General features: G+C 37.1%; 1 long non-coding RNA gene across 3 annotated transcripts; it reads left to right on the top strand.

Annotated features, from left to right (window-relative positions):
- The first annotated feature begins 564 nt into the window (after window positions 1–564).
- LOC138109033 (uncharacterized) lies at window positions 565–23,201 on the top strand. 3 transcript variants are annotated; one of them, XR_011150221.1, is made up of 4 exons: window positions 565–693; window positions 1,027–1,276; window positions 5,399–5,592; window positions 22,947–23,201. It is a non-coding gene; the product is annotated as an uncharacterized lncRNA (long non-coding RNA). The 3 variants fall into 3 exon arrangements; XR_011150222.1 differs by lacking the exon at window positions 5,399–5,592; XR_011150220.1 differs by lacking the exon at window positions 22,947–23,201 and having other exon boundaries at window positions 5,399–6,127.
- The last annotated feature ends 220 nt before the right edge of the window (window positions 23,202–23,421 follow it).

Genomic DNA, 23,421 nt, shown 5'->3' with positions numbered 1-23,421 from the left:
CTCTGGAATATCTCTGGTGAGGGAGACTCCACAGCCTCTCGGGACAATCTGTTCCCATATGTGGTCACTTGCATAGTAATGAAGTTCCTCCTCATGTTCAACTGGAACTTCCTGTGCATCAATTCCTGCCTGCTTTTCTAGTCCTGTGGTGTAGCAGCTCGGCGAAGAGATTGGCTCCTTCCTGTCTTCTGAGTCTTCTTCCATGCTTGGTCAGTAGCCTGTGCATGTGTTAAGATGCTATTGCTTGGCTGCTTATGTGAATTTAGCATTGCTCTAAGAGCATCTAGATTCTGTGTTCAGTGCTGGAAGCGAAAACTGTCAATTTTGGATTATCTTCTGTTGCTGCCTGTTCTGAGCTTCCCTTCCCCCTCCCAAAGACACCTGCTCCTGCCATGTGCTCCGAGCTCCTTTGTTCTAAGCGCGGGCAAAACCAAATGTAACTCAGACTCTTCATCAGTGTCCTATTGGCCGCTCACCCCGGGTCCGCCCCAGTCCGCCCCTTTCCCCTTTTCCCAATAAAAGATGGTCGAGGGGGAAGCTCCCCCCTCTCTCTCAGCTCAGCTATCTCCTGTAAACATCTGTGGTTGTCTGTCTCATTGTGAAAGCTTCTAACTGCAGGAAATTGAGCGGGCAGGGAGCTCTGTTTCTCCCTCTTTGCTTCTGCTGATGGTATTTGTTTTGCAGCTGATACAGGTACTGATTTAGAGCTACTAAAGTGCTAGATCGCCCGTGCTGCCTCTCTGGGCTGCTCGAGGCTTTCTAAGGCATTGAAATACAAGCGCTAGCCGGTATAAAGCTAAAAAGATACCTTCCACAATCTTTACCTGATAATTATTGCAATTAACTTATTACCTGTTTAGAGGCTGAGATGATCCCAAAAAGGTTTTATTGGCAAGCCTCACTGAATTTTTTTCTTCAGTTTTCTGCTTTTCTTCTGTGATTCAGAATGCATTGCCTCATTTTGGGATGTGCTGTCGTCCTGGTGGTTAAGGTTTATGAGTTCTTTCATGCTTTCTATTTTGTTAGGCAATCTCTTGTTTATATCACTTAGACTCCTAAGTGAAATGAAAATGGTGTTTAAAGGACGACAGCAATGGAAGTCCCATCTCTCTGAAGACAGAATACAGTACACTTGCTGTTGCAGTTAGATGTAATATAACAGCAGCGTTTAGGTCTGTAGCAGCTGCTGACTTTCATTATGTTACAAGAAGCAACCTATTCTCCTGTTAGAGCACAGCTTCAGTCTGAGAGAGGGTTCACAGCATGGAGCTGAGAGGTGAGTGCATTATTCAGGGCTGCTCAGCAGGTCAGAGGGTGTGAGAAGCAGCCCGATACTGCTGGGAAGATGAGCCTTTGAAAAATTTACTTCCCTACAAGCCATGCTACTCTGTTCTTTGACTTTTGGTGAGCTTTTATTTCAATAGGGCTAAGATTTAACCCACTGTATTTACAAAAGAGGCTTTACGATACAGTTCTGAAGTGCCTGTCACTGTGATAGTTTGGTTCCCACATAGTTGATTCACTGGGATTTGATCTCTGTTAGGAGTGGCAATGACATTATTCATACTCTGCTTGTTCGTAAGCGTTAAATTCTGAAGGGATTCTTTCCTTAAGTGCTACCAGCAAGTTGCAGTTACTGGCTTCCAAAGCATCTGGGAGTTGAATTCTTTCAGCTTGAGCTGGCAGCTTTCTCACGGCACCAGAATCTCTAGTTCTGTCATCAATAGCAGCCCTTTTCAAGAAAGAGCTCTGCCTTTCATCATCTTTGTCCTTGAGAGGGCAACCACAGAGAAAAAAATTGAGATTTCTGCTCACATACAGGAGAAAGTTTTAAGCAATTTGGAGAAGAGTGCAGAGAAAGGTCAGAATTTTTCCTTTCTCTCCACTAACCCTTAGAGTTCAGTTTCTTCTCTTCTCTCTTCCCATTCTTTCTGATGGATACCAGGTCTGGACAGGGGCCGTCTTTTAAGCAGATGGACAGAAAAAAGTCTCTTCAGACAACTTTTACTCTCAGCTCAGCAAAAATGGGGAAGTTTGTGTTGTTAGGGATCTGTAGACTGAAAAAATACTGTTATTAAAATGAAATGTTATTAAAAGATGTAATGAAAGCAAGTGCAAGTGGTGGGCATAAGGTTAAAGTTAAATTTATGGACATTTGAACGTATCACCTCTGCGTATGTAAGTGTAATTGCATGTGGCAGTGCAGTATTAACGCCGTTCAAACTCAGCTATGAATTGCACAATGTTATTTTTAACATTTTTCCAATAAGTGTGATCTCTAGAGTATTTGCACTTTCTTAAACCCTGGCAAGAACTCATGAATCAGAATGCCTGGGTTGGAAGGGCCCTTAAGGTTCATCTATTTCCAGTCTTCTGCTATGGGCAGGGACACCTTCCACTAGACCAGATTTCTCAGAGTCCCATCCAACCTGGCCTTGAGCACTTCCAGGGCTTGGGACATCCATAATTTCTCTGGGCCACCTGTTCCAGTGCCTCACCACCTATAACTTCTTCCCAATATCTAATCTAAACCTGCTCTCTTTCAGTTTGAAACCACCTTGTTGTGTCACTACATGCCCTTGTGGAAAGCCCCTCTCCATCTTTCTTGTCAGCTCCCTCGCAGTACTGGAAGGCTGCTATTAGGTCACCTTTAAGCCTTCTTTTTTCCAAGCTGAACAAACCAAATTCTCTCAGGCTTTCCTCGCAGGAGACATGTTCCATCCCTCTAGTCAACTTGGGGCCTTCCTCTGGACTCGCTCCAACAGGTCCATGTCCTTTCTGTGCTGGTGACCCCAGAGCCGGAGGCAGCACGGCAGGTGGGGTTTCAGCAGAGCAGAGGGGCAGAATCCCCTCCCACACCCTGCTGCCCACACTGCTTTGGATGCAGCCCAGGACACAGTTGGCCTTCTGAGCTACAACTGCACATTGCTCAGCTTGAGGAAGCTTTCAGGAAGTGGAAACAAGCACAGGTGGCCCAGGAGGAACACAGGGAAATTATATGGGAAGCTAGTGAAAAGATTAGGGAAGCCAAGGCCCAGTTAGAATTGAATCTGGCCGGGGATATTAAAGGTAACTGGAAGGGCTTCTGTAGATACATTGCAAACAAACAAAAGACTAAGGGATAATGTCCTAAGGATGATTTCTTTCCTCTCCAGAAGGAAATGGGAGATCTGGACAAAGAAAGGCTGAGGTTATTAATGACTTCTGTGCCTCGTCAATGGCAAGTGCTTCAGCCACACCATCCAAGCCCTCGGTCTGTGCATCCCCCAGCCTGTGTTAGTACCAGGGATTGCCCTGACCCAGGTGCAGCACCTTGCACTTGGTCTTGATAAACCTCATGAGATTCCCATGGGCCCAATTCTCGAGCTTGTTCAGGTCATTCTGAATGGTGTCCCATCCTTCAGGTGTGTCAGCTGCACCACTCGGAGCTTGGTGTCATCTGCAGGTTTTCTGACAGTGCATTTGATCCCTTCATCTATGACATCAATGAAGACATTAAATAGCGCTGGTCCCAGTTTGGACCCCTGAGGGACATCACTTGTCACTTGACTGTGTTTATAAATGATGTTACTTTGTATCTAGTATGTTATAAGCTATCCTTAATTATAGATTTCATCAATTTTTTAAGTGTATAAGTTATTGGATTTGGAAATTAACTTCATAAATCAAACCCAAGCTTTTTTTTCAAAGACTCTGAGAATTGCTGTGTGATTTTTGCTTGTTTGGGGTTTTTATTTTTATCATTCTGCTGAAATTCCAGTGTTTCAAGGAAATGATAAAAGAATTGAAACCTATCCTAAACTAAGACTAGAATTCAGTAATACAGTTCTGTAGGAATCATCTTTTCTGGGGTCTTCTAAATAACAGGTATTCAGTGCTAACCTGCAAATCTAATTAATCATCACAACAACTGAAAAGCAATCATTTTTCAGAAGTTATGTTTTTTAATAATTCTGAAGTTTTTTATTACATTTTTATATTGAACAATGGCTGTAGGTGCTGTGCTGTCATTTTTAGCAGCAACCTTAGCTCACTAAGAGTTCTCTCCCCAAGGAATTAAATGGATGAAATTTTAAAGATTACTTTCACCACTGTTACCAAGCTACCTGACTCCTTTACACTGTGCTGACTGATTCAGCACAGTTAGAGATTATTGTTTTAAAGATATAACCCAATATCTTAAAGTCAAGGTATGATTTGGATTTTTTTAAGTTCACTCATGGTTCTACAAGTTCTTTTTCAGGGGCAGAAAATGGAATTTTCTGGCTTTGTGGGTGCATCATTCATTACCTCTCATTAATGTCTGGCAAATAAGGCAGTGTTTAGTTTGAAATGTATATTATTGAACCTTGCTCTTTTTTCGTGAAGGAATGTGTGTGATTTCTTAACTAGTCCTTAGTACTGATCAAGGTGTCCGAGAAAAGTTAAACCATTGTGCCCCAACTCTAATCAATCCTGTGACAACTTTTACTACTTGTCTTGTAAATTTTATCATCTTTTTCACGGGAGCTGGCATTTATTTGGTATTTATTCAGCATGTAGAATAGTGAATCACAATTTACATGATCGTGTGAGTGGCACTAAATCCAGGTGAGTAGGAACAATAATTCTAATATACTGTCTTTGTTGAGACAGAAGAAAAAAAAAAACTGCTTCAGTTTGAGACACTTGACCTTTTATCTGTAGCATAAATCAAACCCCAATAGATTAAGTCACCCCAATTCTTGGACAAGAATTTGCTTTTGAAAGCTGCCAGCTAGGTTGTTATTATTTTTGCAGATGAACATGTTTGTGTAAGTTGTTCTGAATGTTTTCTTAACCGTGTGATCTCACAGGATCAAAAGGTAAATAGTGAAACCCAAACCTTTTTTGATCTCCTAACAAAAAGTTTCCCTTTTATTCCTGAAAAGGAGAACCCAAGTAGTCGCAAGTTTTTCAAAAATACTTCAATCTTTCTATAAATATCCCTTCAGTATTCTAAAACTTTTGCTCGTAAAGTTCCCATTGGCTTATTTGAGATAGTTTGAGATCTAAAAAGAGTGAGCCTGATGTCATGAACCCTTAGACACAGGTCATGAATCACGAGATAAAATTTTTCCTACACGTTTTACCTCTGATTCAGCTGCAGAGGGCAGTTCAACACTGTTAAAAAATAGTTAGCACTTAAACCACTTATAATTTAAGATCAAAGAGAAATCATATAGAAAATAAAATTCTTTTTCATAAGGAAAGGTGTGGGAAGCTTTGTTTTTGTAGGTGATTTCATAGCATTTCATAAGGACCCATTTTGTATTCTGAGGTGACTACAAACAAGCAGCAAGACTGAAGATGATCACTGTGAGACTTAAATGCCACCAAAACTCATTTTTGTCTTTTCTTTTTTTTTTTTAACGAGCAGACCCGAATGCCTTCAAGTGGTTGAGGAGCATATCGGAAATGCTTATAGACCAACACATGCAGCATGAGAAACAGGATGAGCTGGAACATTTGGTCAGTTCCCAGAACTATGACATCACCAGCATTGATGAGACTTGGTGCAATGCATCCCATGATGGAGTGCTGGGATGGAGGGCTGCAGGCTGGGCAGACGAGGTGGGGGAGTGACACTGTGTGCTAGGGAGAAGTTTGGCTGTACAGCCTTGGCGGTTAGTGATGGTGTGGGTGGGTGACCTGCTTATATGCATGCTAAAGGTGTTATGAAACAGTCCTGGAAAATTCTTACCCTTTTTGGTCCAGAGCCTTGAAACAGAAGTGATGGGATTGCAGACACACTGGGTGCTTGCCATGGGAGGACAGTACCTTCTGTCATGATCCATATTTTCAAGCTCCTCTGCAGTGCATATCAGCACCTACACTGGCAGTGTAACCAGGAACGGTGCAGTATTATCATGTGTTTCTGTGCGTGAAAAATGTTTTAGTAGTAAAATAAAGGGTGTCAGACAGTGTGCCCATCCTGAGCTGTCTTTCCTGTTGTTCCCTTTAAGACTCTGCATGGTGCTCAGCTGACACCACCTTGTTCTTTACAAGCCTTTTCTGAAGCAGAGTCTGAAAAGAAATCTGTCCCTTGCAAATATAAGGTGCTTTCAGGAAGAAGCATAACTTCACATTAAAAAAATTGAATTATTTGCTGAAGCTAAATTCATAGTGAAATAAACTCAGCAACTGAGGATTCTGTTGTAATGCTTGTTGGGAGTTTGCAGTTGGCATCAGTAGACATGACCATATCTTTAAACTGTATCTTCATGAGAGAAAAAACAGAGTTATTTAAAAAGATTGCCTGAAACTGAATTGATTCAAAATGTTGTGTATGTTATACTCCTGTGGTCCTCATGGAACTAAAATGAGAAGCTTCTTAAAAATGTCACACTCTTTGGAACCTCAGCACATTCCTAAATTATGGGTCTGATGTAAAGCTGTATAAGATTAATGTAAGTAGCTTTTTCTCTTTGAAGGATATGAATTGGCTTCTTAATCTCCTTGGTGTAATTTGAACTAACTCTTTCTGATGGAAATATCAAAACTGAGTCTGAAGCTTTCAGGCAGTGACTATCCCATAGCTGGGGTCATACAAAAAATTATAAGGTGAAGAAACACTGCTTTAAATACCAGTTTTCATTGTTATATGTAGAAGAGCATTAGTATGTCTTCAACATGACATCTGAGATCCTAAGCTAGCTGGTTTAAATGAACTGAAACATAACAGACACCCTTAGTATTTCTAGCAATCAAAGAGTTTATTAGAGCAAGCTAAGTGTATTGTTGATAAACTTTCTAGTATTTCTAGTATTTCTAGTAATCAAAGAGTTTATTAGAGCAAGCTAAGTGTATTGTTGATAAACTTGAATTTAATATTTGTATTCATCCTAAGTAGAACAAGTCCATTATTGCTTGAATTGTACCAATAGAAGAAAATCATAGTACTCTCATTAAATGTGAGAGAGATGGAAATAATTTATGTATAGAAAATAAGCAAGGCAATTTCATGGGACCACAGGTCACTTAATTTGGAATTTTGTCACTTAATATAGAAAAAAGGGGAAGATACTTAGAGTGTCAAAGCAGTATTCTTTGTGTGAGAGGTAATACAAATCATTGAGTACCTGTCTTAAAAAAGAGCTAGTTAAGATTTTGTGTTGCACAATTAAATCAAGGTGCTTTGAAACATGAAACGCCTGTTCTTAGATTCTGCTGTGATTTATAGGATCACACAGAGCAGAATAACTTTTCAAAGAATTTCCATGTGGACTTACAGTGCATATAAGCTTTGACACAGCCATAAAATCCAGTTTTGATGCAAAATTCTCAAGCAGTGAAGAATTAGCTACCCCAACACTTGCTTTTGTGTCTAATTACCTTAATTTTAACATGTGCTTTGTCCCTGCAATCCAAGTAATTTTGGTGGAATATTTTGGTTAGCACATTTTGTCAAAAGTACATTTGTATTAAAAAGAAAAGTGATGTAAAAATAATAATATAGGTTTCTGTGAGACACAAAGCCAAGCTTTCATGCCAAAGTATGGTGAGGAAAATGTAAAATGCTCTGATTCACAAAGATTAGCTCTGTGGCAGATGTTCCCCTTGGCTGCAGCCTCCACTCTCTCCATCCTCTGATTGCCCTGCCCTGGGATCCTGCTGAAGTATCCCATGACTTCTAATTCAGGATTTCCACATGAGAAATCTATTGTGTGTGGGAGAATTTGTTATTCCATATGTTGTCCTTATACACTGTTCAGAGCTGGCAATAATGACCCCCGAACCTGAGAACTGAGAGATGTCATCAGGTGTCGTCCTCAGTTGAGGCTGTTATAGCACAGTGTTATGGTCTCATTCTGCATTTCCTCAGTGGAATTGTACTCTTTCCTTGCTCAGTAAAATCTGTCAAGGAAATTTCATAGTCTATATTTAATCTAGCTACTTAACAGGGCTTGCTCACCACAATAAATCCATTTAAAAATTTTCATCTTTCACGCTTGCAGAAAGTGATCGCATCAGGCAGTGCTCAGGTCAAGGGATGTGGTCTGAAATAAACAGCAAAAAGGGAAGGTGCTTTTTGCTATTAGAGGTTTTGTCACTAGAGGTAGTATTTAACAGTTCTAGCACTATGAGTTAGTGTCAGATATGAGACTAAAGCTGGAATCAGGTAAGCAATAAAGAGTTCATCCATATGAACTCTCGCTCCTTATTCTTTCCTCAGTCTTTCCTCTTATTCTGCCCTTACTATATCCGTGAACAGTTGCTAAGGCTTGGGAAGAACAAAGGTGCTGCTCAAGAATAAAGGCTTCTTTTTATGGATTGTTTCTTGGCATCAAGGAAAGCTGTATGTTAAGATCACAAAGGAAAAAACTCAGTGATAAAAAGGGATTGGATGTCTTTATACAATATGACTTAGTTTTGCTGCACAATTGAGCTGTCATCTTAGTAATTTTTTTTTCCTTTCAAGCTATTGTTAAAATATCAGGGTGGGAAAACTATAATGTAGAGTGGCAACACCTGATAGCTTCTACTACTGAGCACTTCTACTTTTAAACTGCTCCATGACCTATTTTATTGGAATTTTCTTCATAGAAAGTCTTGGGAGACTCTATGTACTAAACATTTCCAGCACCACAAATGTCTGTTTGAATCTTGGATGAAGACTGAAATGAGTGTTTTATCATTTCAGCCAACTGTGGATATGCATTTCAGTTTTGGAGAATGTATTTAAGAGAGGAGACAAGTACTCCTGTCCAGTTCTCTGTCACAAGGGGGTGGCATGCATTGTGTATTAGTCCTTGAAGTAGTTTTGTTATTGTGTAGATAACCTATGTTTCAAGAGCCTGGAGAATAAATCAGATATTTCAGAGAGTTCAGTAGCTCTAAGAATCTGAAGTACATCATGCATGCTAAATATTTTTCCTACTGTATTTCTTGGAGTAGTAAATTAGCCAAAACCTTTATAGACATGCAGATTTTCTGCTCTGCAACGCAGTTTAAGCAACATAACGAAGTTTTATGATCATAGTAAGATGAATCAAGTGGTTAGCCCATTTAAACCTGAAGGGTTTAAATGAATGGAGTGGATTGTTATTTTGTACATTTTTTTAAAATAACAATTGGATTACAGAGAAGAATTAAAAAAAAAAACATAAAAAAATCCAACCAACCCAAAAAACACCCCACGCCCCCAAATAATAAAATAATAAATTAGGCAACATAGTTGCATTATAAGTGAAATAGTCTAACAAATTCAGACATCTTTTAGGAAACTTTACTTTTCCTTAATAAGTCTCTCTTCTGTTTGTGTGAATACTGATAAATCATAGAATCATAGAATGGCCTGGGTTGGGAGCGACCTTAAAGGTTGTCTTGTTCCAGCTCCCCTGCCATAGGCAGAGACACCTTCCACTACACCAGGTTGTTCAGAGCCCCATCCAACATGGCCTAAAACATTTCCAGGGCTTGGGGCATTCACAACTTCTCTGGGCAACATATTCCAGTGCCTCACCACCCTCGCAGTGTATGTGCAGAGTATTTTTTTCTTGTCTTCTTACACTAAGTTTTCCAATTGGAGAATTGATATAGTATAGGGTTAGCAGCATTAATATTAAAGGAGTTTCCTATTTTAGTGATGGTGACTAGACCTAATCAAGGTCCAAAGTGAAAAATATCGCTGGCAAGATTACTGCATTGACTATAATTTTTCAGAGATAATGTAGTTTTGATTTGCTTGCAGAGTTATTCTTAATGTCTCTTTTTGATTTCTATAGCTGTAGAATAATCTTGTCAATAAGTTTGACAATACAGATAAATAATACACTAACGTTTCAATACTATCTGTTAAAACAAAAACAAACCACCTCCAAACTGTGATAATAAGTACAGTGCTGTCTGGATATTATTTTAGATTCTTTGAGAAAAAAATCCTCCTGTTTTGGGGATATAAGGACATTAGGCAAAACCTGGAGGAGACCAGGCCAAGTGCTAGGCATTATTTTTACATCAGTTTTCTCCACAGGTTGCTAGTTCTGAGGAGTGGGAACATTAGGGACAGCATGTTTGTAGCCTGGGTTTCTCTCTCCATAAGGCAGCTTGGATAAAGCCTTTGAGCTACCTGTAGCAAGTGGTAAGAAATCCAGGAGGTGAAAATGAACTGCTGAATTTCATTATGGGAATGGTATCGATGAGAACCTGTCACATCAGAAAGTGCTGGGGAAAAAAGCGGTTTTCAGGCTGAGTAAATGACTGCTGGTGAACCACCTTAGTATCCTGGGGCTTGTCTGGGCTCACTTATCAGAGTCAGTATGAAAAATTGTTATTGCAGAATATGCTAAAAAAAAAAATCTGGACCCAAATAATTTGAAGCTGGAGAAACAACTCTGCTTCCCAGCGCTGATATACAGTTAAAGAAAATATCTACCATGCCAGGTTTAGGTAAGGACAGAATTAATATAAGTACATCACTAAAATGTGACATTTTTACAAACAATATTCATATGATCACAGAGTATTTTTCGTTTTAATATCTACCATATTTCAATTTATATAGAAAAATATTGTGTACCAGGATGGCAAGGGCTGAAGGAAAATTTGGGCAAATTGACCAGATGTAAATTGCCAGTTTCCATGCATAAATTCTTGTATAGAATAGATGTTTAAACATAGAAAACTCATTATCAGAGGGAGATCAGCTATATGTAAAACCCATGTACCTGCAGAAGTAGTAAAGTATGAGGCAGCATTCAAATCCTGAATATAAAAAGAAAAAAAACCCCAAAAACCTAGGCTGAGAGCAGTGAATGTAGTTTTAAATTACCCTTAATAAGAATCTGCTATTCAAGCATCTTGATTTAGCTAAAATTTTACAAACTTCCATTTTTCTGTGAATCACCATGGGCCCTTCTGTTAACTCACATGGCCTGTGAAAGCCTGAGCAGGATGCAGCACTGAAGGAACACCATCCCTCTCCCTGTGATTTCTGAGCAATCCTTTCAAGACTAACAATAAGTGTCAGTAATTGTTTCTTACCCTGTTTTACTACCGATATTCATTTCTTCTATTTAAGGTACTAATTTTGTCTCATGAGAGAGCAGAGATGAAGGGCAGAATCATGCCCCATATGAGCACAATTTTTTGAGTGGGTAATGATGGTTGTTACAGAAAAGTGTGTCCTGGCTCATGCTGTATAAAATGTATTTGGACTCTTCATTCTTGGACCAGGTACTGTCAGTGCAACCTGCAGGAAGAAAGGAACAACTAAATAATGTTAGTAAAAATTTTGTAATTAATTATTATATGATTATTTATTATATGATAAATTATATATAATCATATAATATAGTAATTATATAATTAAATTATATTAACAAACAGTGATGCATCTGAACAGTTATCCATTAAGGCCCAATTAATCTGCAACATTCAAACACAAAATTCTTGTCAGCAGGTAAAAACTTATGCTGTATTATATTTCTGAATATAATATAAAATTATGAGGGCAGAAATGACATGTAAATGCTGCAGTAAAAAAATCCAGTGAAATAGGTGCAAATAGTCCAAGCTGATAAATGCTTAGTTTAAGAAAAAAAAAGATCTTAAAATTGCAGAACTGGTACTAACACAGCAAATGGGAGTCCTGTGTGGTTAGGAGGAAAAAGAGATAGGAAACACCCAATATAAATAAAGGTATTTTAAATTTAAACTTTATGTACTTAGAGGAATGTGTTTGGGGACTGGAGCATATGCTTTTTCATGATAATCAGAAAATGTAGTCAGCTAATTAACTTTTGTCCTCATGCTATGTTGAAAAAAGTAGAAAACAAAATTTTTGTAAGCTCTAGAGTCTTAAGTAATTAAAAAACATGTTAGACCTCTCCAGTACCCCTTATAGATAAAGACATAATATTGAATTCAAGAACTTCAGAACTGAATCTATTAGAGAGCAGCAGCAATGCATTTTAGAGGCTTTCCTCTAAATAAATAGCATTATTAGGTTTTTTTAATGGCCTCTTTCTTAGTAAGCTTACTCTAGATGCTGCTGGATATCTACTTAGCTTGTTTCCTATATGCCTAATCAGAAAAATGCATGCCAAACCATGCTCTTCCTAATGTTTGATATGTACAGCATTATGGAGATTTGACACATCATCATCCATAGCAATCAACTTTCTAATTTCAACTCTTATACACAGGTCCGTTCAGATTGCAGTCTGTAAACAAATTATCTTTTTTATTGTCCCTTTTGATTAATTTTCAAGTTATGAATATTGCTCTGCGAGGTGTTTATGAGACACTCATTTCGATTTTTTACAAATTCAAAAACCTTTGCTTTGGTGCACTTTATATGATTACATAAAAGAAAAAGATTTTCAGGTTTTTTTGTGAGTCAGATTATTGCTATGGGGTCTTTTTGTTTTTTCTTCAGTTTAGTGTTAAATGACTTACCTTGCTGCTAGTTGATTTTTTTATTTCTTCGTTAATCAGCTATTTGAACTCAAATCCCAGGGTATTTTTAAAAAAGCCTTAACTACTATGCCTAGGGTCTACTCACTAGACTGGTACCCTACACGTTTATGGATCATTGATGAATCTCCTGGTACCTTTGGAAAACAACCTGTAAACCAAAATCTGTTTTTCATTGCTACCCTGTGAACTGAAAGCTGTGAGGATATGCATTTGGGGTTGGGTTGTAGTAGCTCATTACTGCTTATTATGAGATGCTGAGAATCAAACTTCTCCAAAGACTTGGGAGAATAATGCCATAGCTTTGTTTTCTTTCAGGCTCTGATGAAACAGTGCTGAGAATGATGTTAAAATAACATCCAACCTTCAAAAAATTAAAACTAAAGCTGTGGATAGTAGTACTCCACGGATTCATTCCAAAATTAGCATGCCAGGTTTGTTATTATTTGGTGTTGCAAAGTTTGGGAAAAATAGAAATGCAACAACTGCTATATTTAACAGAGCCGGTTTACTGTGCCTGGATGCGATAGCCGCCTGTCTTCTGCTGTGGGCAGCATAGAAATGGAAAGTTAACAACAGTTTTGGTTTTTTCCTCCATACTCTAAAAATGAAGTCTCTTGTGGCAAACTCAAATTTATCTTTTTCAGTGAATGAGAAGTGATGATTTTATTTTTTATGTCTATTGTAGTGCTGATATATTGAAAATAACAAAATCAGTTAGTTTCACTGAATTTTATATATGCAGATCTTCCAACATAATCTGTTCCTGTGAGATTTTGCTCAAAGTAAGTCTCTCTAGAATCTTTTCACTCTGCAGCTTTGATCACTACTTGAGATTAGAAATGTACCTTCTTCTTGAAAAAAAAAATCCTTAAAATTGGTGTTTTGGTTTACATCTAGCAAACTCAGTTTCAGATATGCTGTCCAAATCAATTTCTTTATTATGTTTTTCTATATAGTAGATTCCCATATCTTTAAAAATCTTTAGGCCACCTTATTGAGGGTGCAAAATAATAGCTTTCTTCTTCTACTGGCATCGTTTTTGTCACAGAAGAGAAGTCAAGAGCTTTGTATATTCTTACTTTTTCAACATTTCTTCGCAAATAGCATTTTTTGCTGGAGCAGGCTCCCCAGGGAAATTGTCACAGCACCAAACCTGTCTGAGTTCAAGAAGTATTTGGACAATGCTCTCAGGCACATGGTGTGACTCTTGGGGTATCCTTTGCAGGACCAGGAGTTGAACTCGATGATCCTTGTGGGTCCCTTCCATCTCAGGAAACTTTGATTCTCTGCAATCTTTATTGTCCTTTTCCTCATCTGTGGAATGTAATTCATTGCATCTATGTAGGATATTGGTTACATGTTTGTAGATGACTTATTGATACATCCGAGGAATTTTTAGAGCAATTAGCTTTATACTTCACTGAATTACTCTTTTTGCCATCTTGCTATCAGTAAAGTGTTAAAATTTTGATGCTAAGTATCTGCAGCACTAGGGGGCAATTCTAATACCACCATCAGTGTGCTTTTCCACTTCAAGAAATTTAGAAAATGACTATGCTTACAGAGCTGTAAAATACTCAGATCTGCTCAATTTCACTTCGTTTTGACCCTAGAAGGCAGATTTTCTGCCAGAGCTCCCAGACTGCAAAGTTAAATTCCAATTGGAAGATATGCTTATATAGTAAGGCAATTATCTTGAATATTTCAAAGAATAAGTTTCAATTTCTGGTGCACAGGAGGGTATTTCTTGGTCTAGGTGTATTGATTTTCTCAATATTCAGGTATATTAATATTTAACAGGTAATGCTCCTTTGGCACTTCAAAAGGAGGTCTGAACTGTCAGAAATGTCTGTATTGTAAATATAGCTCAGTTCTTTTCCGTATGATAGGAACTCATAAGTAACAGTTCTGCTTTAGACACACCAGGTCTTTGGTGGTGTGCTGTGGACAGCATAGAAGAAACCTGGACACAGAAACACTGTCACATGCTCTAGCAGTCCTATCTTAGGTGACTCCTCATAGTGCTGATGGTTTTTTTACAGTTGCCACTTATTTTTAGAGACTCGGTTTTAAGAATGTATTCCATAAGTAGTTTATTAATGGCGTAGTGCAAAACTGGAATGTGGTGCAGCAGAATGTTTACTTGACTGCAACATAAAAGGATAATTAAAATTATGATCAGTGTAAGCGAGGCCACATATATTATACCAAGAATAATACCCCAAATAATTGCCCACACTTTATAATGTGATGAATAAAGGTATTTCTTTGCTATTAAGAAAATTTTAAGATCTTTATGAATCTTTACTCTGTGTACATGTGTCTTAAGGATGTGAAAGATAATCCTGTTTAGTAAAGGCTTTACCTTAAGTTGTGTTGGACTTTGAAAGTATAACAAACTTCAGAAATTACCAGACTCTGGCCATGGAGTCTTCATGTTCAACTTAAGTAAAGGTCTTTGTTTCACCTTAAGGCAGGTGCCAACCTTCTGCTTTAGAATAAGACAGATCAGACAGAATAATTCTTCTCTAATTCTCCAGTACCACCTTTCCATTCTGAACATCCTCATCTTTTAAGTTCTGCCAACTTGCTTCTGGTCATGTGCAAGTAAAATAAACAGGAATATGGTGGCTTACTCAAGCTCCTGGAGGTGGCTGGAGACTTCCTGGGTGATGGGAGGGGACAAACAGCCAGGCTGTCCTGGGAGAAGAGGAGCAGCTGGCCTAAAGGTAGGCCAAGAAGTGCTCTTTGGGGGTCCCATGTTTCAGGAGCTGGACCTATTAACAAATAGTCATGGCACTCAGTACTAAGCAATGTGCAAGGTCTAACATGTAGATCCTGAGGCCAGTACGTAGCTAGATCACCCTTTCAGAGATGTGTCCCAAGTAATTAAGAGTGGAGGGAATCTATTCACCCACAATTCAAGCTTTATTAATAGTATGTATGGAAATGGGACTTGCTGCTTCCCATAATGCAGAACTGAAAATTGTTGGAGATCCTGCTCTAAAAAAAAAAAGACTGAAATAAGGAGGTCAGGTCTCTACTGATCTGAATTAAAAATCATTGGAATTAGATCTTAAAATAAAAACACTAACAGAAGGAGGTCAGGTCTCTACTGTTCTTATTTAAAAAAAGAAAAGTAGAAAAATATCGCTGGCTAAACAAAGTTATTAATAGAGATAGGAAGGGAAGAAGGCACTTAAACCCCATTTCTCAGTGGTATTTAAATATCTCATTCTCACTAAAATTCTGAGTGTTATGCACCAGTATAAAATACCAAAGAGGATATGGACAATATTCTTCAAGTCAATTAGTATTTTTATGTTCCTTCTTCCTAAGACTTTCTTTAGAATGTAAACACTTTTAATTTTATCCTCAGTCTATAGCACCCAGAAAACTAATATTTTCCCATGCTTTTATGGGAAAACTAATATCTTGCCATGCTCTGGACAAACAAAAAACAACCCCAAAATTATTACCAAACTTCTTTTTTCAGCTAAAAAACTGTAACATGTTGCAGATTATTTTTCAACTACAGAACAATATTCACACAAATTCAATCTTTTTCTAGGAGGATGATAGCAACTAGTGCAGGTGAATACCTGTAAATGTTTTCCTTTTATCTGTTTTTTCACTCTCTTCATAATGTGACTTGTTTTAAAAAAATATTTGGTTATTTTGAGAGAGGAAGAAAATGAATTGCACTAATACTTTTTCTCAAAACACAATGAAAATATATCCACATTTGTCTCCTGGAAATAAGGGATGTCAAAACCCTTTCACAGCAGGTTTAAGGTATGATTGTGTCTTGAACCTCCATTCTTTGTGGAGTATTGTGGAATGAGAAAAATAATAATGTAACAGATTGTGAGAGACTGTAATCAACAGGTCAGAAAGCCACCTGTAATAACAAGATTTAGAGTTGACATAAGCATTGTTTTGTCAGATAAACAGAGAACTTTCTGAGAAGAAAGTCCATCTTGATCACTTGATCATCTTTATTTTTACTGATCTTTCATTAACACATAGGAAGACTTCTTACCGTTTTAAAAGCTGAAAGAAACAGCAAATAATTTTTGTTTTACTTGAATGGAATGCCTATAATAACTAAATTATGTAAAACAAATTTCACTAATTCCACCCTACTATTCGTTTGAACAGCAAAAGATAATGTGTGGTACAGACTGGGCTAATTGTTGACAGTGCTTTTCTTGATTTTTCTCTGTATTCTTCTGTTTCTATATATTTCACACTTGATTGGAGCAAAGGGTGAGATTAGAAATTGTTAAAAAGTTGCTCTGGATTATCACCTTCCAATAGCAATTTACTGGAGTTGAACAGGGGAAATAAAAGGATCTATGAGGTGGCTTTTATTTATTGCTTTGTAAAACATAATCTGTATTTTGATGAACCAGTCAGTTTATAGCAGAATGAGTATTGAATATAAGAGTTCTTAGAACAAATGAAGCTGAAATTACAGGGCCACAGAATTTCCATCCATGCAAATAAATGACATCAATATGTGTAATGTTTAATCACACATGATGTTTAATTGCACAAGATAAAAATTTGAAGATATCAAAAGATCTCTCCTATATTCAGTACTTCTCCCACAAATGGATAGTTTCTCTGCCCACACAAAATCTTCCATTGCATTTTCTGGCCAGTAGAAGAGCAGGAAAGGGAAGATAAGCGAAAAAAACTTCAAGCTGATTGCAGTTCCTATAGGGTATTGAGAAGGGCATTGAGGAAGTTCTTTTGAATTCTCAGTAATGTCCAGAATCTGTTAATTCCCCTTTCTCCCTCTCTCAAATACATTCATATTCACTGTTCATACCCAGAATTCCCTGTCTGATATGACTGAATTTTCAATTAACCTTTTGCCCATTTTCCACTGTTATCTGTCTTTAGGGTAGACTTCTTGAATCTTCTTCTAGTTAGGGTCGAAGACTAGACGTACACATGTCCAAGTAACAGAGACAAAGCAGAAGTACTTATCAAACAAATTGGTTAATTTAGCTTGATTCTGTGTTTATGTGGGAGAAGTTAATGTCTGGCCCTAAATTCTATGAATACATTTCTATGTAGAGTTGAGTTATAGTACCCATTTAATGGCAGGATAAATGTTGTGTCTATTTTTTTCTCCACAACGAAACAGTTATGGTAGTTACGATTCTTAAAAAGGCATCAGTTTGTTGTAGTGTGTTTATTCTCTGTGCCTGACAGAAACTAATGACAATGAAGTCATCAAGCCCACATAAAATCCCTCAGGCACAGTCTTTGTCATTTGTTATTATTTCTTCTAATGCTTTGCAATGAGTGATGAAAAGGTTTGAAATAACGCAAAAGAGGGCTCTGAATTATCTAAAACTGTCTAGTGCAGTTGGGGCTTAGTATTTAAAATTACCTCTTGAATCACTGGAGGCATTAATGGGGTGCAAATGCATTTCGTGTGCCTATAATTCTCCTAAAGAAAATGTTAGAAGTAAAGCTGAGATGGTTTGGTAACTGCTTGGGAATCTGAAGGATTAAGGAGAAGATAATTTCTTGAATCATTTATCAAGTGTAAAATTGTGGAGAAAATTTTACTCTGCAAAAAGGAATTGCATAGAGTATTTTTAAATAGCAGTAAGAAAGCGGTTTTGGAATGAAATGTTGATGCTCCTCAGGAGATTATTTTTCAATGGAGAGAGTACGTTTTTATGAATCTGTGTTCTTTTTGTTCTAAATTGATTTAATTACATCGAGATTTTGTGTTCTGTTCCACTGAGTAAATTTCTCAAGGCCTTTAATTGCTGAGTAGAATGACTACTGTGTGGCACGAAGAAATGGGCATGTTAAATTTTCAGACTGTTGATTTGCAAGTAAGATCATGAAAAGAATGCATGTTTTTAGCACCATGATTTTTAAATTCTGGGAACCCTCACTGTACTTTTCAAGTGCATGTTATCAATTCTTTTTTACTTGAATACACTCTGCCCTCAAGCAAAAGCAACTGAACCAGCAAACCTCTCAATTATTCTGCCAGTTGCACCCCAGTTTCTTCTGTAGATTTGCTGAAGTGTCTGCAGCATGGGCCACAGTGGATATAGGACTGTTGTGCTCTGCTGCTTCTCAGCAGGGAGTCATGATTCTGTCTAAAGCTCTAGGAACCACTCAGACTGCCATTCTGCTGAATCCTAAAATCAAAGAGGAATGCAGATGGTGTGTGTGCGGGTGGGAGGTGTACACACAATAAAAAATAAACCATAGTAAAAAAAACAAGGCTAAACTTCCGAGGGTGCTTTCTTGTACACAGCCCTCGTTAACAGGTGATGTTTCTTCAGGTATAGTATTTAATTTTAGATAGACAAAATAAATTCATCTTTATTTTTATTATCTATTTTGCTAACCTTCTCTGAATATTATTACTGATATATAAGTCATACATCACAACAAAATGGGCTGCAACAAAACACAGCAATCAAGAATTTGCTTGTGTTATCTTGTCAAATCTCTCCTTCATCCTGAAGATTAAAAAGATAAAAGGGAAAGCCTTATGATTTTTATTTTGGCATTCTGCTTCCTGTACCTTCCCACATTTTGTCATTTCTGGAAGGTAATACACTATATATGTATTAAGAAATTATTCAGGGTGACTCATATCTTCATTTGTTATTAAATTATTTTTTTGTCCAGTTCTATCTAATATTTTTGCTGGGAAATACATCGCTTTAGTGGGTTTAGTATTATTTAATTATTTTTAATCAGACTTTTTAGACTATTAATATTGATCTCCTAATTCCCAAGCAGTAATTTCTGTGGATGGGAGAATCCATTGAATCCTTGGTTCTGATTTCAGCAACAGTTGTAAAAATGGTGTCACAACACAGAGCTAAAGCAAGAAAGTTGAAGGATGGAAGTTTAAGGTGTGATATGGTATTATAAAAATTGCAATAGCACATTTCATACGTGTCATGGCATGGTGCTCCTTTTCCTTTTTCTGTGCTATCACCCCTAAAAAATGTGACATTTGCTACTGAGCATCACAGTGCAGGAAATAGCATAGTTCACTGGGGGTTTTTGTATTTTTTTGTCTTTCTTCTCTTAATTTTTAATGTAGTCATTTACTTTTGCTGGTCTATAAAACTTGGCCATGTCTGAGTAACAGAGACAGAAGTACGTATTTGTATTGTGACAAACTCTGGCTCCAAAGAGACCTCCCTTACCCAAAGAACTGATAAGAGATCAGATCTTTTCAGATGGCAAAGCAATCTGTTGGGAATATTCTGTGATAATATTTACACTGAGAACTTGCTTCCTGAAGAGCCACAGGACTGCAAAATCCCTCATGTACTCAGGTGTCATGTATTTCCTAGCTTAACAATGTGATTTCCTGGATTTAGAAGTAACTGCTGACAGATATGTGTAGGAATTTACTTTGGCAAGGCAAAGCAGTCACCAATTTATTTACTAGTGGAGCTAAAAAATGTAAATTTATTTTATGATAAGAAAAAGAACCCTCTAGTTAAAAAATTGTGTGAAACTACTTGTTTTGAGCTGGGGAAAGAAATTGTTTTGCAATGTAAATAGCACAACTATTTTGAATTCTTCTGAATTATTTTCAAAAATTTCAGAAAATATTAAAGAAGGTTGGGTTGTTTCTAAAATAAGATGTAATCTTCCAGCTAGCATGGCACAATGGAATTCTGTACAGAGAAGGGAATTTTAAGGAATTTATAGGAAATTTTGTCTTTTTTTTTTTTAAATTCTGTTTTTCTGCCTGCTGTTCTGATTTGTTTACAGTTGCAGGCCCCTTAAGATGTATCCAGCAGGAGTTCATATTAAATATGATGCTTAAAAAATTACTTAGAAGTTGTAGTTTTTATAAGCCATTAATGTAACTGTAAGCACAGATATGTGGATGCATGGAAATATGGATAAGTGCTTGAATTCTCACTAGGATGAAACAGCAAACTGTGATCATGTGAAGTATCATATGTATATTGCTTTCGTCTTTTTCTCAGATAATATTTCCAGGTACTTATTCTTGTCACCATCTATGTAAGATCTGTACAATGTTGTCAGTTATGCCTTATTTTCTTAGTGTAGAATAATCTTAACTTTTCATCTAAGAGTGTTGTTCAGAAAAACTTTCCAAGTGACAAAAATTTAATGATTTTATAACTTGTTTATTTTAAATACTAAGCTTATTTACCCCACTTCTCAAGCTATTGGATTCAATGTTTGTAAGGTTTAGACAACCCTTGGAGAATTCTAAGACTCCACATTCTTCATGAAAATGTATGCTGTTAACTTTATTACTGCATAATTAACTGATGATTTGTTAATAGAAGGAAATTATTAATGCTTTCTCAGAGGACTGAAAAAGTGCTCTAGCCACTTATTCTGAATTTAGTAACTATAGGTGATGTCAGAATAAAAATCAGTGCTCCCAAATGGATTTTTATTCCTTGGGCAAAATTGAAAAGCTGTAATTAATTATACTTTTTTATTAGTAGTACAACATACATATGTGAATTATAAGCTGATAAAAACCTTTGCAACCTTGGACGTCTTATCCTGCAGCCTTGCCAGACCCACTCCAAAAAAAAGGCAGGAAAAAATGGGTTTTTTTAATAACAAAATACTGGAACATCTTCCCTTTGCTCCTACTTACATTTAGGCTCAGGGTGGTGGCACCTCAGATCCAAAGAGTCCAAGGACATTCTGATAGCATCCTAAGACTCACAATGTTGTATTTGTTGGTGAAAGCTTGCCTTCCGCCTGGAGGAGAACTTACTTTGGGAACAAAGCAGTTTTAGTGGCATTCTGGTTTTGAAAGTTCCATTTCCACTGTGGAAATCTTTTTGAGTTGTATGGGACAGTTGGCCACCACGGAATGATTGTGTAGGGTCTCATGATGTCCCCCCCTGTGGTGCAGCCCACTGACCTACACACATTTGCTGTCTGTGTCCATCCTCCTGTGCACTACAGGCAGTAAATTGCCCTGTCAAGGAACAGACACAAACATACACCAAGCTTGCTGAGGTCTGGGATGCTGTGATGGAAGGTCTTGAAGGAGGGCCAGAAGAGCCTCTAGTCTGTTCTTTTAGTATGGCTTACAGGTGGTATTTGATGCAGCATCTCTTAAATTCATCTTTGCTGGGCCACTGAGGAATCTTCCCACTCAGACTCAATCTGAACTATACAATATGGTAGTTGGTGGTAAAAATATCATATGGCAATGTACTGTGGTACTGGCCATGTGGTACTTTCCATGGCTTAAATTAGCATTAGTATTTTAGTATGAACACAATACCTCAGGGTATACCCCAAACCCCCTAAGCGTTCTCAAGGTCTCTTTAGCTGACTGTGTGCATGAACGTGTTTGAGAGTCAAATGTCATAGCTGTTATACCTATTTCAGTTTTGGGTAATAAAAAAATAAGTTCTTGACATCAGCAAAAAGTTAATGTCTTTCATTGAGCTTGCTAAAGAATTTCTGTAAAATTCAGGAATTAGAAAAAACCATTGGAGAGGTCTAAGAATTTGCTTTAATTAAATGTAGTCTTAGGTTTTTGTATGTGAAAATGAACTAGTCAGCCTTTAGATACCAATGATTTTTTGTATCTTGATTTCTCCCTTTTATCTGCTCCTACCCAAAATAAAATTTTCATACTTTCTTTAGGCTGTAGCTTTTTCTTTGCCAGATACTTTTTGGTGAACTTTTTTGTAAGATATCCTGTGTTAATGGGATGAAAATACTGGAAGTGAATTTTTTGTAATTTCAGTTAAAGGCATGACTTTGATTTTTACTATAAGATTCATATTTTCCAGTTCAAAACAGAAAGCTTATCAAAGTATCAATGGCATCAAGAAAAGGTTCTGCTCAGTTTACCTCTGCTAGAAATGCTGCTCAATGCTATCATTACTATGATTTAAAAGGTATTTTACATTTCCTTTACAGCTGTGTCATACCTTTAGCTGTTACAGATCCAACAGACAAAGTCTTCAAAAGTACATTGAGACTTACTTCTGACTACCCCAAAGTCTTCATTTTAAGACTGATTTTGCAATGTTTTTTATTTAATGTGGGTTAATACATACAACTGCATAGAAAATAAATTTCAATATAAATGCAAAAGTAATGCTTTTTTTCATGCTTTAGTAATGTTTATGGCAGTATAGGAGCTATTTTAAAATGAGCTTCAATGTGATAAGCAGGGGGAGAAGGGAAAAAATATGTTAATATCAACACCTCATGGCTACAAAGGATAATATTATGAATAAACATTGTGAAAGATTTATGATTCAAAAATGGGAACTTTCAAATGAAAAACAAATCTAAAAAAGCTCCCAGCTCTCAATGTATGAAAGCTCTGTGGGATTGGAATTTAAAGGTAATGAAAGCATATTAAAGATCAATGTTCCCTTCCTGCAACTTTTAAATATGCCTATTTGAGGACTACCTCCATCCTTCAGTTTATGTGTGCAACAAAGTGTTTATCATTTTTTTTCCCCTAGGTCATCACTGAAATGGGGAATCTAATTTTACTGGAAGGTGTTCTGAGACTCCCGTATTTCATATACTATGAAATGGATGTACATGTTATCACTGGGCTTCCACCATGTCCCCAAGGCAGACTTCTGACAGGCACTGTGTATCCCTTATCTGTATTACAGGTTTCTGTTGCATATTCTACTCTTGCTTCATGTTTGGAATTCCTAGGAATCTGCACAGTTGATCATATTTTTGCCCTAAGTGTTGTGAGTGTTCTTGAATTTAAATAAATGATGGTAAAGGAGACTAAAACTGGAAGTTAATTTAATTCAATACAACAGCAGGCTATATAGACTGTCATATTTCTCTGTTACAGTTGAAATATTTTACTGAAGCTGAACCACGTGCACTTGAGAAACAGATTTATGTCAATTAAAATGTATTCCAAAACAGGTGTGAGAAACACCAAGGGAAGATTAAATGAATGTGCAAGTAAGA

The sequence above is a fragment of the Aphelocoma coerulescens genome, chromosome 4 (assembly GCF_041296385.1).
Source record: "Aphelocoma coerulescens isolate FSJ_1873_10779 chromosome 4, UR_Acoe_1.0, whole genome shotgun sequence".
Classification (NCBI taxonomy): domain Eukaryota; kingdom Metazoa; phylum Chordata; class Aves; order Passeriformes; family Corvidae; genus Aphelocoma; species Aphelocoma coerulescens.
Note: the sequence above shows the minus strand (reverse complement) of the source record. Positions and strands in the feature narration are given on the sequence as shown.